The following is a 5,798-nucleotide window of genomic DNA, read 5'->3' as shown; positions in this document are numbered from 1 at the left end:
CCCCCCCCCCCTGGCCCCCCAGAAGCAAAAGTTAAATTTTTTTTCCATTTTCGGTAGCAGGCCAGCTTGTCATTCGACGGTCCAGATGACAACGTTGCCTTCAGAGTCTCTCTCCGGTCCGGTGGCTTATCAAGGAAATTTCTCAGGGACTGCCTATGCCCTGTGGGAGTTCGGTGCCCACTGTGAGGGCAGTCAGTGTTTTGCCTCCTTACATGTGCACACAAATTTATGTATATAGACATTTTACATGTAGCTATAAATGTCTTGATGTCTTCGGATGGAGACGAACCATGCCTACGCGGTTCTTTGGGGGGGCAGTGATTGAAAGGACGCGCTAATACTCAGGGCTTCATAAAGCTCTAAAATGACTTGCCCCCTCCTCTCCAGTTCCCCGCCTTGCCTCTCCCTTTCCCTTTCTACAGGTGGGGCTTCCAGCCAGGTGAGCCACACACGACGTTAGGTGCCAGTCAACAGTTGTCATCAGGAGAAACCAGCAGGACGGAGGCGCCTGCCTCCAAGTGTATTCCTAAGAGTACAGAGGCTGTGTCTCACAGGGGCCATGAGGAACCCCCCCCCGGCTTGTGATTTGTGGGGTTTTTTTTCTAGATAAGTCCGTCAAGACGGGGATGTTAAATAAGTCAAGGAGATGTGTCAATGATACACTGAAGAAAGGTCCCTGTACTCCACGCATCTCCCCACGCTGGGATCTCAGCCTCAGCAATACTGACGTCTGAGCCAGATTCGGGCTGCCCCGTGTATCGCAAGGTGTTTAGCAGCGTTCCCGGCCTCTACCCACTTGATATTAGTGGCATTCTCTCTCCCCCCGCTGGAACGGCCAAAAATGTCTCCAGACATTGCCAGATGTCCCCTGGGAAGCAACATCGGCCCCTAGTTGGGAGCCAGTGTTCCGTGTGACACATATTGTGTATACAGAAATGTACATATACATACAAACAATTAAATATTTATATGTCCTTATTTTAAGTTGGCATCTGGCATAAACTTTTCATTCAATCAGCATATGCACAAAACAGAAATGTAACATATTTTCTTCCTTTTCTCTTAAAAATTAATGTCATCTGTGATAATAGTGACATTTGCGGTGATTAAATAAATATAAGCATCTTCTATCTTTCTGTAAAGTTGGCATTGGCCTTACCCGGCCGTGAGATGGGGTCTTGGAGCTCCTTAAATTATCCCCCATGGTCCTTCCACAGTGACTTCTGACTCCTTGAGCTCTGATGGACAAATCCAGTGCCCAACACCATCCACATGTGTCTCTCTCCAGCCACAACATCCCAGAGATCCCTGTGCAAACGAGTTCAAAGAGAAAAGAAGACAGGCTGAAGTCCAGTAAATCCCCCATTGCACAAGGTCACTTTCAAAATCATCCCAAATCCAGTATATTAGTCAGGATAGGCAAGGCTATGGTGCAGTAACAAATACCCATTTAACAGATGTGGCAAGTGAGACTTAGGAAAATTCAGTGACTTCTCTATACTGTGCAATTATTTTTTTAATGTTTTTTTTTTAATTTGTTTTTGAGAGAGACAGGCAGACAGAGTGCAAGCGGGGGAGGTGCCAAGAGAGAGGGGGACACAGAATCAGAAGCAGGCTCCAGGCTCTGAGCTGCCAGCACAGAGCCCGACGCGGGGCTCAAACTCACAAACTGCGAGATCATGACCTGACCTGAAATCAGACGCGTAGCTGACCGAGCCACCGAGGTGCCCCTCTACACTGTGCAATTATTAAGTGGCAGAACTGGGATTAGAATTTGGGTGCCCTGACTCCACAATTGTCTCTTCCTGGTCCCCTGCAAGAGCTTTGGAAGGGCCTCAGGGAGCTGAGAATATTCCTGTTGCCACAGCAGGATGATCATACTTCCCAGGCCCCTGTGCGCTTCTTTAAAGGTGCCTTTGCCTCAAGAAAGATTAGGATTGTTCTATCAGGAATGCGAGATGTGAAGAGAAGAGAAACAGTCAACTCTTTTCATTTCAAAGTACATTTTTGGTACTCAGAGCAGAGACAAGTTCTTGAAAGCTAAGGCTTTTGATTTGCAGGAACTGCTTTTTAAGTTCTAAATGCCTAATTTTTAGCATCAGAAGCAAAGCTCTGAAGGAAATCGGGCATACATTGTAGATTGGAAAAAGGATAGACGAAGCTAGACTGCCGTAAGGTCAGAGGTTGTCTATGGATAGGCAAGATGGGTGGGGATGGAGAGGAGGCGGAGAGGAAAGCAAGGCTCATGTCGACAAGGAAGGGAGCAACTGTCCAAAGGCCAGACTAGACGGCAAATCTCAGTAGACACCAGGGGAAACAGATGGTGACAAGGGTGCCTTACCAGTGCGAGGATGCAGTGATGGATGAGAGCGGGGATGGAGAACAACATGGCCAGCAAATATCCAGAGACTCCTTCTCATTGGACCGGCCAGGGTCACATGCCCAAGCCCACTGAACCAATCACCGTAGCCAGAGGAGAGCATGTTCTGATTAGACAAGGCTTGCGTTGTAGGTCCACTCCAAGGACTGCAATCTCGACCAGACCTTGTGGACCAGAGGGAGGAAGGGCAGAACCCTCCATAAAATGGGGGCTGTTATTAGACGGAGAAACGGGTCCTAGAGAGATGAACGAGTTTCCACAAAAGAAGGGGAAACGTCTCAGGGGGATGCAAACATTACAGCTGCTTAGCAAACCTGTGCTCTCAGTGTCCTCCCTGGGCTCGCAGTATTCCTGAGGGAAGCAGGTGCTCTGCTCCATTTTCCACTGGAACACTGACATATAAACATGGGCAAAGTTATCTATTTGTCAGATTTGCCCAGATGAGCTGTTATATCCCTCCACTGGCTGACTTCCCTTTTAAGACAAGCCGGAGCGGGACAGACTTATCGTGGGAGAAGGTGGGCTTTGAGACCAACCTTCCAGAACTTCACACGGAAAGGCTTGGGTTGGGAGACCAGGACTGGAGGCCTGTTTCAGGCAGGGCTGAAGCTGTCATGGTCTGATCTTGGGGGATCCAGCTGTGTGACCCCAAAAGGAAAGAGAAAGGGCAGTGGGGCAGAGCCCACATCTCTCTCTCTCTCTCTCTCTCAACACTGCTTGGGCTCACGCTCACGGGTCGCCTAGCCAGTGTCCTAATCATTGAGGCTCAGGGAAATGAGCAAAATTGCCCAAGGGCCTATCAGTGTTACTAGAACCATGATTTAAACCCAGAGTTATGAGGTTCTCTTCCCACAGCTGCTATTGCCTGGGGCATCATCCAGCCCCTGAATCTCGACCCTACTCGATTTTATGGAATGCTGTAGGGAAGCCCCCCTCACCCCACGCAGGTGAGGAAAAGGAAGCTATGGCGGGCCGCCCGGTGCCACACGGCTGAGTAATAGAGCCAGGTGGTCCCGGGAGAACCCAGTGCTTCTCCCGCATGGCCTGGTGCTCTTCCTCTGCCCACAGCTTGTCCGGCATCCCTGGACCTCCATCTCCAGTGGGCCAACCATCTAGGGTACAGGTCTAGAAGGAGACATGAAGCCACAAGCCAGGTGTTGGCCTTTCTACGTCCCCCTCACGGTGCCAGATCCCAGGGATTCCACAACAGTCTGAACGTACTTCTGCTTTGGAAGAACGAACCCGGTCTGCATCCTTGATATCCTAAGCGTGTTCGGCGAACCAGCAGCAGTAACATGACTGGAGACTTTCTCAGGTCCTCCCCAGAATCAGGGTCTTTACTTTGACCAGATCCCCAGGGGATTCTTCCGCATATCTTAGTTTGGGAAGTGCTCGCTCTGAGCACCGGGACGTTTCCCAGCCTCAAAGGTTTCCAATCCACAGGCTGTTCCTGCACTTTGCTGCTGCCATAAATACCCTTGCTACTGCCTCCGATGCGTCTACGCTTGAGGGTTCGCAGGTACACCGGGCCTTTGTGCACATACAGATGTTACTGGCTCTCCAGTTTCCAAGGAGGGGAGTGAGAAAAGTCATGGTCCTTTGCTGTCACGAAAGACCAGAAAAGGAGGGCCACAGAGGCACCTTGGATGTTCCTGCTTCTGTTTCTCCCTCCTCTCCTGACACTTGATGACTGCTTGCCTTTGCCCTTAAGTACTGTGTTTGTAAACAAACCCACGTGTGAACCTATCAAGGGAAGTCAGGGCCGGAGCCCTGCATTGCCAGGGCCCCAGCATCTGCGTTTTTAGGAAAGTCTGCCCTCCGAGACAGAGATATTCACTGTGGTTCTCCTGCCTTCACCGCAATTTCTTTAAAAAAAAAAAAAAAAAAAACAACAAGCCTCAGTTCCCATTTTTTGGTCAATGGGAAGATCCCGGTTTCTCTTCTCTTTCTTCTCGACTGAGCTTCGAACGACCCATACGCACCCATTATAGCGAATAGCAGGTATCGGTCCTGTAAAATCTTGGTGAAAGAAAGGCAAGAAAATGGGGAAGCTTTGATCTTCTCCCTACTTAGCACAAAACCACAATGGCTGGAATACTTTCGAATTCCGCGACAAGGGAACGTTCCATCCCCACCCTGAGTCCGTGGACGTACACAGATGTAGGTTGACATCGCTTGGTGGGGGTAGGCCGGTGAGGGGGGTGGGAGGAGGCAGGCCCGTTGGACCATGTGTGCAATCATCAAGGAATTAAAATTAAAAGCAAAACAAAGTACAGTGCCCCCTCGTCACGGCTTTATTTTTTGTTGATGGGATTTAACATAAAATACTGCTGACCCAGCTGAAATCTTCAGAATTTGAAGTCGACATCAGATCCCCGTGCACCATATTTTTGACTTGCAAATGCCTTCCAAGAATAGCTGGAGTGTCCTTATTAAGCCCGGCTTGTGATGCATCCGTACTTTGCGCCGTCTGCTTCAGCACTGTATAATTCATGGACTTGCCTTCTGAAGTTCGGGAGGGATCGAAACCGTGACCAGCCCGTGAACTCAAGCTGACACGTCCATTATTTGAAAAAGAACACAGAGAAAGCAGACACCTGACCCACCTCTCAGCCCCAGCCGGCAGGGATCCTGAGCAGTCGTCACGTGAGCCAAATCTCAAGTCCACACGGACTCCGGGGCCACAGGATTCGGCGAAGGGAGACTTACTCCCAACTTACGCTGGCTCAGCACCTGTCGTCCCTCGTGATAACGGGCAGCCCAGAAAACCGGCCTGTGGGGCCCGTGGTATTTGGAGTTGAATTTCGTTAATTTCAACAAGAAAGGGCAAGCCCAGGCACATCATCATCGCCATAGTTACTGAACACGAGCTCCTCCAGCCTGCCAGGCCCTGGACCCATCATCTCCTTTGAGCCACACAGCAAAGTAGGACTTTCTGTCCCATTTGACAAAGGAAGAAACATCTCAGGTCCAGAGGCTGGCCTAAAGCCACACGGATAATGACAAGAAAGGCCTGGATTCAGACACAGGTCTGTTGGACTCTAAAGCCTACGTTCTTCGTCTGTGCTCTGCACGGCGGGCACAGAAACCCCAGGGCTCCTCAGAGCAACTGGCCCATGGGAAGAAAATAACAGGAATGGTTTTTTGCATATGAAAATCCCGTTTAAAAACATCGATACTTGTACATTTTCGTTGTGTACATAACATAGTATGACATTTGAATGTGCCTAATGAATAAACAAATACCTATGCATATATTGGTAACTGGTTTTTGTTGTTTTTTTTTCCTTCATAGGCTCCTTCCTGCACTGACCCCTGCCCAGAGGCTCCAAAACCAAACCCCAGGCAGCCCTGCTGGCCCTCTCTCCTCCGGACCCTTTCTGAGACCCTCAGCACCTCAGGACCCTTTCTGAGACCC

The 5,798-nt window shown here is 49.8% G+C and overlaps 1 long non-coding RNA gene across 1 annotated transcript in view; it reads right to left on the bottom strand.

Moving 5' to 3' along the window:
* LOC121041920 (uncharacterized) overlaps positions 1 to 5,798 on the bottom strand; it is a 54,094-nt gene that overhangs the window by 21,322 nt on the left and 26,974 nt on the right. Inside the window, exon 2 of the long non-coding RNA XR_005795918.1 lies at positions 1,160 to 1,308. This is a non-coding gene — a long non-coding RNA (uncharacterized LOC121041920). The remainder of the gene's footprint in view (positions 1 to 1,159; positions 1,309 to 5,798) is intronic.

Source organism: Herpailurus yagouaroundi, unplaced genomic scaffold (genome assembly GCF_014898765.1).
Source record: "Herpailurus yagouaroundi ecotype Mexico unplaced genomic scaffold, PumYag 184, whole genome shotgun sequence".
Lineage (NCBI taxonomy): Eukaryota > Metazoa > Chordata > Mammalia > Carnivora > Felidae > Herpailurus > Herpailurus yagouaroundi.
Note: the sequence above shows the minus strand (reverse complement) of the source record. Positions and strands in the feature narration are given on the sequence as shown.